Source organism: Crinia signifera, chromosome 3, assembly GCF_055691185.1.
Source record: "Crinia signifera chromosome 3, ASM5569118v1, whole genome shotgun sequence".
Taxonomy (NCBI): domain Eukaryota; kingdom Metazoa; phylum Chordata; class Amphibia; order Anura; family Myobatrachidae; genus Crinia; species Crinia signifera.
This window is the reverse complement of record NC_139219.1, coordinates 46,553,956-46,565,021: the sequence shown is the minus strand read 5'-3', so window position 1 is coordinate 46,565,021 and position 11,066 is coordinate 46,553,956.

Genomic DNA, 11,066 nt, shown 5'->3' with positions numbered 1-11,066 from the left:
CAGTATGAGAAAATCTTATTTGGTTTCAACTGTTGACAGTAAGAATAACATTTATTTATTACCAGTTATTTGTATAGCGAACACATATTCCGCAGCGCTTTACAGAGAATATTTGAACAGTCACATCAGTCCCTGCCCCAGTGAAGCTTACAATCTATATTCCCTACCACATGTGCACGAAGACACAGACACTCTAGGGTTAATTTGTTGGGAGCCAATTTGCCTACCAGTATATGACCTGTGAAATGTATTTCACATCTTAGTAAATTTCACCCTGAATGTGACGTAACCTACAGCATCTAAATAATAAATAAATAATAATTCACTTTCATATACTTAATGCTAACTAAAAGGCACAGGTCTGTGTTATCTGCATTCTCCTAGTGAATAACAACTAGAACTATAAAATGGAAAAAAAGGAGGGTGACAAGCCAAAGGCAAGTCGAGCAGCGCTCCAATGAAATGTTGATGACAAATATTTGAAGCTGTATCACAATTTTACTCAATAAAATAGCATTTGACAATAAATACAATGTTACAATAAATAATACATAAATGGGTAAAGGAAGAGAATAAAAAGTAAGGTACACTTTACCTAGCACGGCGCCCACGATTTTGATCGTGGGCATCGCAGGTAAAAAAATCGCGGGCTCTAACGCGTTTCACTGCGTCCTGCAGCTTTATAAAGCTTTGATAAAGCTGCAGGATGCAGCGAAACACGTTAGTTGACAGTACCCAGCCTTGTTGGAGTGTGTGGATCTTCCCTGTAGTGTGGACATTGTTATCACCAACATCCATTACTCTCATCCTTCACCATTGGCGGACACTGTGCACAACTCAAATACAGGTGAACATTATTGGATTCCATCCTCCACCTATTCACATGAGGATCATTGTGCACGGAAGCCTTTTCATTACCATCATCCAGTGATTACTTCTTGGGGTACATCGTTCCCAGGATCCCTCCGGTGATACAAATTACCATCCATTCACCCCTATTGGAGGACTGAACACTCTGGTGAGCACAAAAATTAACCCCTGACCCTCCAGTGGTTATCATTTATACCGTAACCATCGTGAGGACATTAACCTGGATATCCCTGAGAGTATTGAACTCATCACTCGGTAACGTGTACTTACCTCTTTTTCCATCAGTGATAATATCACAATACCAATACCACACCCATCCCTCAAGGCTTGGCTAATTGATTTTATCATTCATTCCAAATTACTTTTTATTCCCTTCCTTTACCCATTTATGTATTATTTATTGTAACATTGTATTTATTGTCAAATGCTATTTTATTGAGTAAAATTGTGATACAGCTTCAAATATTTGTCATCATCATTTCATTGGAGCGCTGCTCGACTTGCCTTTGGCTTGTCACCCTCCTTTTTTTCCTTTTCACAAGTGGGGAGTGACTACCCCCACATATGAGCAGCAGCTTTATTGGGAACACAGTCTCAGTATAAGCGCCTGATTCTTCCTAGTGAATAGTATTTTCCTTAGAACTATAAAATACCTTTACTTTTAAAGGTGTCCATACACTAATGCGATTTGGCCACTTGTCACCCGATTCTGATGGATCGGGCTGAAAAATCAGGTGAAAAAGTGGCCAAATGGCATGTGTCTGACATTCCATGCGATCCAGTGCACGGTCCCGTGCACACTGGGTCGGAGGACTGACGTGCTGCACATAAGATAAATCAGGTGCACAGCACGGCGGGTTTTTAGCATCTGTGATTTATCGCATCCGATTTCCCTTGAACTCGCCCCGGCAGTTTGCCAGGAGTCCTTTAACATGCAATAAGTCGCATGTGAAAAATCACATGTAAAAATGCCAAATCGGATGGAAGAACTCCCGGGGAGTTGCTAGGAGGGTTCAAGAGAAATCAGTGCCGACTTGTGCCTCAGACAATCTATCTCTATAATCTACTTAGTGCTTTCCAGTCTCCGGTGGGCCCCTTCAACAGGCCAGGACCTGGGTACAGAGTACTTGCTCCCCCAGCCTGTAGGGGCCACTGCAAGCCCCGCATTAACTCATTGGCTGCTAGACAGACTAAGGAATGTATTCAATCCCACCCACAATTTTCACCTGTTGAATAATCTGCAGTTTTCACCTGTTTTTTGGGTGAATTCGATTCGCTCTATTCAATCCCAGTGCTGATTTTTCGGCTGGGTGAAAAATCCAGCATTGGTGAAAACCACGTATATTGGTTAAAAAAACGGCGAAAATGCCCGTGATTGAATACTGATAGTCGAATCTGTGCTGTTTTTTTCACCTGGTGAAAAGCTTGGCCAAGATTGAATATGACCCATAGTGTGGCCTAACTTTGGGGGTTATTCTGGTTTGTACGGTGAAACGTGCGTACGGTCCGTCACACCGTGCGTTTTCCATACGCTCACGGTGAGCGCAAGTCCGCCCACAGAACCGTTGCACACGGACGGTCACAGACACCGACAATGGGGAGTGGCATACACTTGAGCATACGCCACCATGCACGGACGGATCTCCCTCTTAGCCACCGATACCTGGCGTACAGTACATCTGAGCGTACGCCACAGTGCACGGACGGGTCTCTTGCCTTTTTCAATAGAAAACTCAGCGTGTGTCACCGATCATGAGAGGAAGCGTATGTCCCTGCGTACGGTGGCGTACCCTTCACATATATGGGCCGGCAAATATTCCCTTTCAAGCTTAATTGTGTCAATTCCTTAATTTGTCCCAATTAAGCTCATGATTGATTTCTATTAACTATATTGATTACCTTAATAAACACCGTAATAAAACAACATTTTAACCCTCATTACATGTATATTTATTATGTTCTAATGTGGCACTTAACTCACTATCTATGTGTCCCCACATTGGTTTAACTTTTAAATAAAGTCATGTTGGTGTTTGTGTGTATGTACTAAATTATGTCCATAATTAGAACAATGAGTTCCTCATGGAGTGGGTGAGGTAGGCAAACAAGGGGGAAAAGTGACATTTGTGTAGGAATGCATATGTGTCCTCCAAAAACAAACAGTGATGACTCCCCATAGTTCTTGGTACAGGTGTGTTAAAGATGTATCAGTCGACCAAGCATGACAAAATGGTTTGTGTGCAAACATGTTCTAATATTGTTCAAAATAAGACTTTAGAGCAGTGATTTTCAACCTTTTTACCTTGCGGCACACTAAATAGGACTTTAAAATTGCCGAGGCACACCATGAGATCCCCAAAGGGCAAAACACATTGGCCACCACAGGTAAAAAAAAACCTATTGGCCCCCACATTAAAAACAATCACACTGATCCCCACAGGTAACAAAAATAAAATACATTGGCCTTTTACATGAAAACAAGAGACCAGTAAATAACAGTTTAACTGGTGTTGGCTGTAAATGGGTTTGGGCATCTCTAGATCTGGGGGCACACTTGAGAACAGCTCAAGGCACACTAGTGTGCCACGGCACACTGGTTGAAAAACACTGCTTTAGAGTGTGATAGGCAGATGTCGGGATCCATTAATAAGCCGTGTACACACGGGGGCGATAAGGGCTTAAATCGCTGGAAATATGGTCGCTGGCGACCATATTGCCAGTGATTGGAGTGTGCCCGGCGATAAATCAACTGGTGCGCGCTCCTGTTTTCAGCCCTGTTCTAATCGCTGGTCGCAGGAGCAAGCTCCTGCGACCAGATGATTACCTCTGCGACTCCCCCGGCAGAGGTTCCTTCTCATCAGCGACCATCTCTGGTTGCTGATGAAAAGGAGAAACTGAGCAATATATCTCCCCCCGTGTGTACGCACCTTTAGAGATATGTGATTGCAATAATGTGCTTGGTGGCATCTTACATACAGAGTGAGCTACATAAAGTTCATAGCAGATATGAAAGTGCATAATGTATGTTCTTGGTAAAAAAATATACAGATTGTGTGCAAAATAGTGGCCATGGCCTTAGGACATTGCTCCACCATTGCAAGTAGAAATTGAGTCCAAAAACATTATTGTTGCTCTTAGACGTGGTTTATGTGTCTTTTTCATAATAAAAAACTGGTATGTTTGTGTTACAGTGAAAAAGTTGACACATGTCGACTCCTGTGAATTGAGTGTCCTACTTTTTTTTTAAAGTAAAAAAAAACTCTTTCTGAATGGGTGTAGATGGTTATGAAATAACTACCTGACATACAGATGGGGCATGGCTCATCTTTGCAGGGGATGGCGATGGCGACGCCAGCCGCCAGCCGTCATCTGTATAGCGAGAAGGTGACGCGCGCGCACGTCCCGCTTTCAGCGCTTCCCCCGGGTCACCGCCGGCTTGTTGGCAGTCACCCGGGGTCCCCGCCACCTGCCGCACCCCCCCCCCCCCCTAACCCTGTCCGTCTCCCTGAAATGGAGACTGACAGGGTTCTCGTCGCCCCGCGCGTCTCTGTCAGATGGCGAGCCGGGCTGTTGGCGGTTCGACAGCGGTGACGTTCTGGCGATTCGCCAGCAAAGAAGAGCCCGGCCCCATCTGTATATAACCAGGTATTAGAATGAATATTACCTAAAATTAAACCAACCTTTACATGTAGAGAAGTGTAGAAAGATAAGCTTCCAATGTGTTTGAGGGCTGTGTGTGGCTTGCAGGTAGTGAAATCATGGTTTTCACTTAATAGACTGCAGCATTGCTTATTACATTCAGGTGTATGTGTTTGACTAGTAATCTGCGTTAATTAGCAGACCCAGGCATCCGCTCTCATACGGTATCTCTAGGGGTGGTCAGGAGCACTCTTTGGGTCCGCCTGTTTTTGGGCCAAAATGCACGGTGCGTTCGCCGATCGAGACGGTTGTGGCACCGTGCATTTTGTGTGCACACCCCCGTGTACGCCCATGTTTACGCCCAGTTTTCCTCATTATTCCCGCTCTCATAAAAATGCCCACATGCCGCCCACAGTGACCGTGCTCTTACGGACAGGTTTTTTTCGCATGGAGAGATCCGCCCGTGAGTGGTGTGCAGTCGCCGCACATGCGCATTGCGAAAGATATGCATGCGCAGATGAAAAAAAAAGCCAGATCCGACCGTATACGGTCCCACCAAACCAAACAGAATAACCCCCTTTGTCTCAGAGACACAGGCACCACTACCTGCACTAAGTCCCTTAAGTACCTATGGTGCCATACTGTATGTACTAAGTTTTCTAGTGAAATGGACTATATAGTCCATATTGGTAGTTCATATTGCACCATGTGTGTGCCCCATAAAATGCCTCTGCATTATGTATACAAACGAAAATAAACATCTTAATCTGCACTACAACAGACTTGTTGACTATATCTGCCATGGGCATGCAAATTGAGCATACACACTGAACAATGGCCCTTATTCTGATTGAGTCGGATGGCTGCGCACGTCCGAATACGGTGTGAATTCTGTACAGAAAACGATCGGTCTGAACAATCCGAACAGGCGGTGGAGAGGGGCGTGAAGGGCTGTTTGGGTTCATTGCCATATGCGTACGCCCTGCGTTTCATGGGCGTTCCCATGAAAATGCTGGGCGTACGTATGGTAATGCGGCCGTGACGCACATGTGGGGGGCGGACAGCTGACATAGCCGGATGCCAGCTTCCCGCCCATATCCCTGCTTTCGCACAGAGAAATGTCCGAGTGGTCTGGAGCACTCGGAGCTAGCTGTCTGACCGCTCGGTCCATCATTCGATGGTGAGCGACCATCGGAGGATGGGGGAGGTTCCCATAGATGGGGAAGTTGTTCACATGAAACATACACTCGCGGTCCGTTCGCTCTGCGTCTTACCTCATTCGGGCGGTGTGAGTGATCCGTACTGTAAGCGGGGCTAAGAACCGTCCTAAAATACGCATCCATCCGAGTCAACTAGACCAATATCAGCAAAATATATCATTCAGTCAGTAGCGGAACTAGTGAGTGGTGGGCCCAGGTGCAAAAGTATAATTTAGGCCCCGCACCAGTGGGTGACAGGTGTGTAAGCTGCTTGTCTGGGCAGCAATGGGCCCCTTTGTTCTCAGAGGCCCCGGTGCAATGCACCTGTTGCACCAATGGTAGTTCTGCCTCTGCATTCAGTGGCGTCAACAGGACCCGCTGAACATGTACTGTAGGTCGTTAGCTATATATAGACAAAACTGTCCTGCATGTTCAGCAGACGGGGGTCGTTAATGATGCACAGCAGCGTGAATCGTTAATGACATTGAGCATACATACTACCCATTTTTAAAAAAAAGTTATCATTTAGAAGGGCCCTTAATTAGAACTAGACTTAAAAGAAATCTATACGGTTCTGTGTGAACGAAATAAAAATACAACTTATCTATATGATGGTTTCTCTGCAACGGTGATCCACTGAAGAAATTGACCCCCCAGGATTCAGAAGCCAATGGGCAAAATTTACAAAGAATACGACTATATGTCAGTCGTATTGTATTCGTATTTTGGATACGAATGAATATGACTGGAATTGGTATTGTATTTGTATTTGTTAGTCATATCCTTTTTCCAAATTTACTAACCTGTCGTATTTTTACAATTCGTACTTTTCGATGGAGTGATGGTGTAAACTTGGGAGTGTTTTCCCAGCCATATAAAAAAAAAACACACGCTCTCTAGCTCCTAGTGGGTTAGATAGGCGTGGTGTGGAGAGTGCAGGACAGGTTGGAGTTTGCTGTGTTATCTAGTGATTGTTGAGTGGTTTATTTGTTTGAAAGTTGTCTTGTGGTTTGGGTTGTAATAAGGCCGGCGCCACCACTAGGCAGCTTTTGGCCACTGGAGGGCGGCACTTGGGAGCAGGTCATCCCCTGGATCAAGGTGAGTGACACCGGCCCTGGTTGTAATTGAATTTTGTATCAAGTCTTTATTTGTGAGTGAAGTTTAAATGTGTTTGTTTGTGTGTGTGTGTGTGTGTGTGTGTGTGTGTGTGAGAGAGAGGTAAGGAGACGAGATGTTCTTTGTTTGTCTTTTTTTTTAGTGTGTTGTATGTTGTTCTTGTGTGTGCAATGGTGGGGGAGGATTAAGGGAGGGAGGAACCTGCACAAGCTGCTACTGATGTTCTGTTTCACAGACGTCTTCTTCGATGCATGTAGCCCACAGCCTACAATGAAAACTTCTCAATGTATAAACGAGTGCCCATCTCTGTTTATAACAAGCAGAGAAGTGTGTTTGTGTGCTTAATGGGCTTTTATAAGGCACACATTTGTTCATGGGAGTAGCTGTGGGCTAGTATCTGAGCGATTTCACATGTGAAAATATTTAAAATGTGAAATACGCCTGGAAATCATGGAGTATTTTTCAGTCGTATTTTTTTACAATTTGTACTTTACACCTAATATACATATGTAATTATAAATAGGAATTGTTAGTAAATTTCAAATTAACATGGGAGTAAATGTAAAATACAAGTGGTATTCTTTCAATGGCGTATTTATTAGTATAACTACAGGAATATGAATACTACTGGTAATATCGGCCGTAAAAAGGCAAAATACTAACGTACTTCTACAAGTTTCAAAAATACGAATATGTGACCGAATACGATTGAATACGAATACGCCAATTCCTACCGTATTTTGCTTAGTAGATATCAATATTCCCCCAATATCTATATTCACTGTTCATGGGGCCTAATTCCGTAAGGGTTGTAGTATTGCAATTACACCCTCCCCCCACCATCGTCATCTGTGCTGCATGGACAATGTTGACTATATCATCAAGGATGCATGCTAGCAGTGGGGTGGGTGACGTCACAGAATAATATCGTTAACAATATCGTTCAGTGTGTAAACGCTGTATCGTTGACCGGGAGTACCAATGATACTGTTAGATTGTTTACAGAGCTCATTGGCTAGTGTGTTAAATAATTGTCAATTTAAAATCTTAGGCAGACTTGCAGGTATCTCGCCAATGTCTACAAGTTGCAGGCTATCACAATTACCCACATAAAGAACACACATCTCAAATAGGCAATATACAGAAGACACCAGACCGCTTTGAAAAACTTCCCACAATGAATAATCACTTTTTCTCCTTCTCCATTTGTACTGTTTTTCCACCAAAAGCAACGGGCAGACAGGCAGAGGGTTGTCAGCGACGGGCAGGCCACGGCAGAGGGCAGGCTGGTCAGCAGCGGGAGGCGCCTGCGCAATGGCAGCCTCCCCAGCCCTGGTCGAAAAATTTGGGTAGATGAAAGCTTCTCCCTGCGCCGGCTGTTCCATTGCAGTGAACGGGTACCGCATCGCATCGACCCGGTTTAACCGTTTACACTGCACAGTGAGCCGGGGTGAACCTTTTTTCGCTACTTGGGTAGAAGTGGCGAGTCTCACAACGTGGGAAATTTCAAATAGGTGCATCTACACCACCTGCAAACCTGGGTTTTTGCATGCTACCATGGAAAAACCCGGGTTATTTTGGCTGGTGTAAAAGGGGTATTACTAGAGCTGCTGCCACATGCAGTTTAAGGGACAGAGCAGAGGTGCGGCACTTGCCCAGTGGTAGCAGCTTTTTCTACCAATCAGTGACACGGTGGATTGGGATATGGAAGCAGCCTGGGAAATATATGGTAGCAGGCCTAATAGGTTGGAGTCTTTTCAGAGGATGTGGTCTGCTGCGGCGATTTCGGAGTTGGACACAACTGTGACTTTGCTTGTGTCTTTGCTGCAGATGCATCTGCACTTTTTTGTGCATCCAACTGCTCTCAAACACATCCCCCTCTCCCCCTAACTGCTCTCAGACACAGCACCCCACCCTCCCCCCAACTGCTCTCTCACACACAGCAACCCCCCTTTCCCTTCTCACTGCTCTCACACACAGCACCCTCCCTCTCCCCCCTGAATGGTCTCACACACACAGCACCCCACTGCTCTCACATAGCACCCTCCCTCTCCCCTCGACTGCTGACAAACAGCACCCCATCTCCTTCCCTGCCTGCTTACTTGCAGACACCTATCCTCCTTCTCTTCCCCACCTCAACCCCCCCCCCCCCCCCAACTCTCTACCACACTGCGTCTCATTGTCGCTGAGCTTCATTAACCCTGGGACCATCACAGGGCAGTGGCCGGGTCCAGAGGCGGTAGGCTGAAGCACAGGGAGTTGAGGCCATGCCCACCACTGTGCTTTTTCCTATCCCGTGGCAGCTCCAGGAAAGTGGTTCCCACTCACCCACCTGTGTCTTCTATGTGACTGCTGCACTTGGCTAGTGGCACCAAGAAGTGCCCTCTAGTTACGCGGCTGGCATCTTCCGACAGACCAAGGGAGTCAGATCGACCCAGCCGAGAGGGCTATGGGACCCGGTGTCCCGGTTGGCGAATCCTGCCCTGATCAGTGCTACCAGAAAGAAGAGACAGGAGCCTTACCATGAGGTGGGAGAATGTGTGCTTAGAAAGTGCAGTGCTGGTTCTATTATGTTTGTGTATTTATTATTTTAGGTTTAACCTTATAGTGACCACTTCGTATACTATAAACCAGTGGTTTCCAACCACAGTCCTCAAGTACCCCCAACAGTTCACGTTTTCCAGGTCACCTGCGGATTTTTAAATGTGACAGTTGGTGATACAGTGCATTGGCTGGGTGATTTGGAAAACCAGAATTCTTAAGGTGCCCATACATGGTACAATTGTTATGTGTGATGAGATGTGCGCTCCCACACATCTCATCGCACAGCTCAAAAAGTGCTGCACATACTTTTTGTACTAGATCTCATCTCATTGCATTGCAAAACCTATGCAAATGCGATGAGATGCGATATTGTATACAATAATTGTACTGTGTATGGGCACTTTTAGGGGTACTTTTCTGTGCAAATACAATTTGGTGTACAACACTTTTTCACACCAAGGTTGTTACTTAAAATCACTGGATTGGCTGTCCCTTAGCCAATCAGGAGTGCAACTCCCCTGGAGGCCACTCCTGATTGGCTGGGGGATGGCCAATTCCCCAGTTTGGGGGAGGAGCCGTAAATGTAAACAACCAGTTAGTTTCTCCTGTAAGATGGATCGGGTGTGCGGTTTATTGTTTTGACCACGAGGTTGCCTACTATGGACCGAAGAGGACGCGATCTATGCCGGAGTCCTCGGTACGTAAAATCCGACAAGATGGATCCCGACTGACAGGGTTTACTCTCCCTTGTTGAGGTCCATGACCCCCATAGAGGGAGAATAGAACCTGTGGTGAGCCACCGAGTCCAGAGCGTGGTAAGCGCAGTGAGCCCGCAAGGGACTTCTTTGCGCTCGCCCCCGTCGAAGCACCGGCAGTCAGGATTCCTATGTTGGTATACTGACTGTCGGGAGCCCGATTGTCGGGAAGTCATACCACACCCATAATTTCCTTCCACAAGTACCCACTTGGATTTCTATTGGAGAAGAGGACGGGCCAACATTGGAATCCATAGGTAAGTATTGTATGAATGATTGTAGTATTCAAGTTTTGTTTCTCTAATGTCAGTTTAACGCACGCAGTTTTATTTTATATATTTTTTTACACAGGGCAGCATTGCATGGATCTGACTGATCCGTGCAATGTCGCCTCTTCGTACGTATTTGGCGGCCATATTTACGGACGCCAAATACGAATGGATACGACCGGCTACGCAATCGGAATATACAAATCTGGGGAATACGGAAGATTAGTACATTTGCCTATTCATTCATATTTTCTTCGAAATACAGTCTATGCCGGTCATATCAGTTCGTACCCAGGATCGGCCACATCCCGGGACCATAGTGAATTTCCCCCTATATATTTAGAAGCAGGAAAGACATTAATGGGATTGGAAACAAAGGGTCTACTAACAAGACCAGATAATCAGTGATATAACAAGGTAGACATGTGCAAATAGGTAACTAAAATAATTATTAACCACATTTTTTCTGCTGACAACAAATCACCCTTCATTATAAAAAGTAGGCACCCTGTGACTGCGCAGTTCATGTGGAACTACAAGTACCAGCAAACATTGGCACAGACTGGAGAGCCACACAACATAAAAAAAGACAATTAAGATTAGTTGCAATTTAAACGTTAGGAACAGAGAATTCTTCTGAAAGAGTCTAAAACATAATGACTTTAGATGCCAAA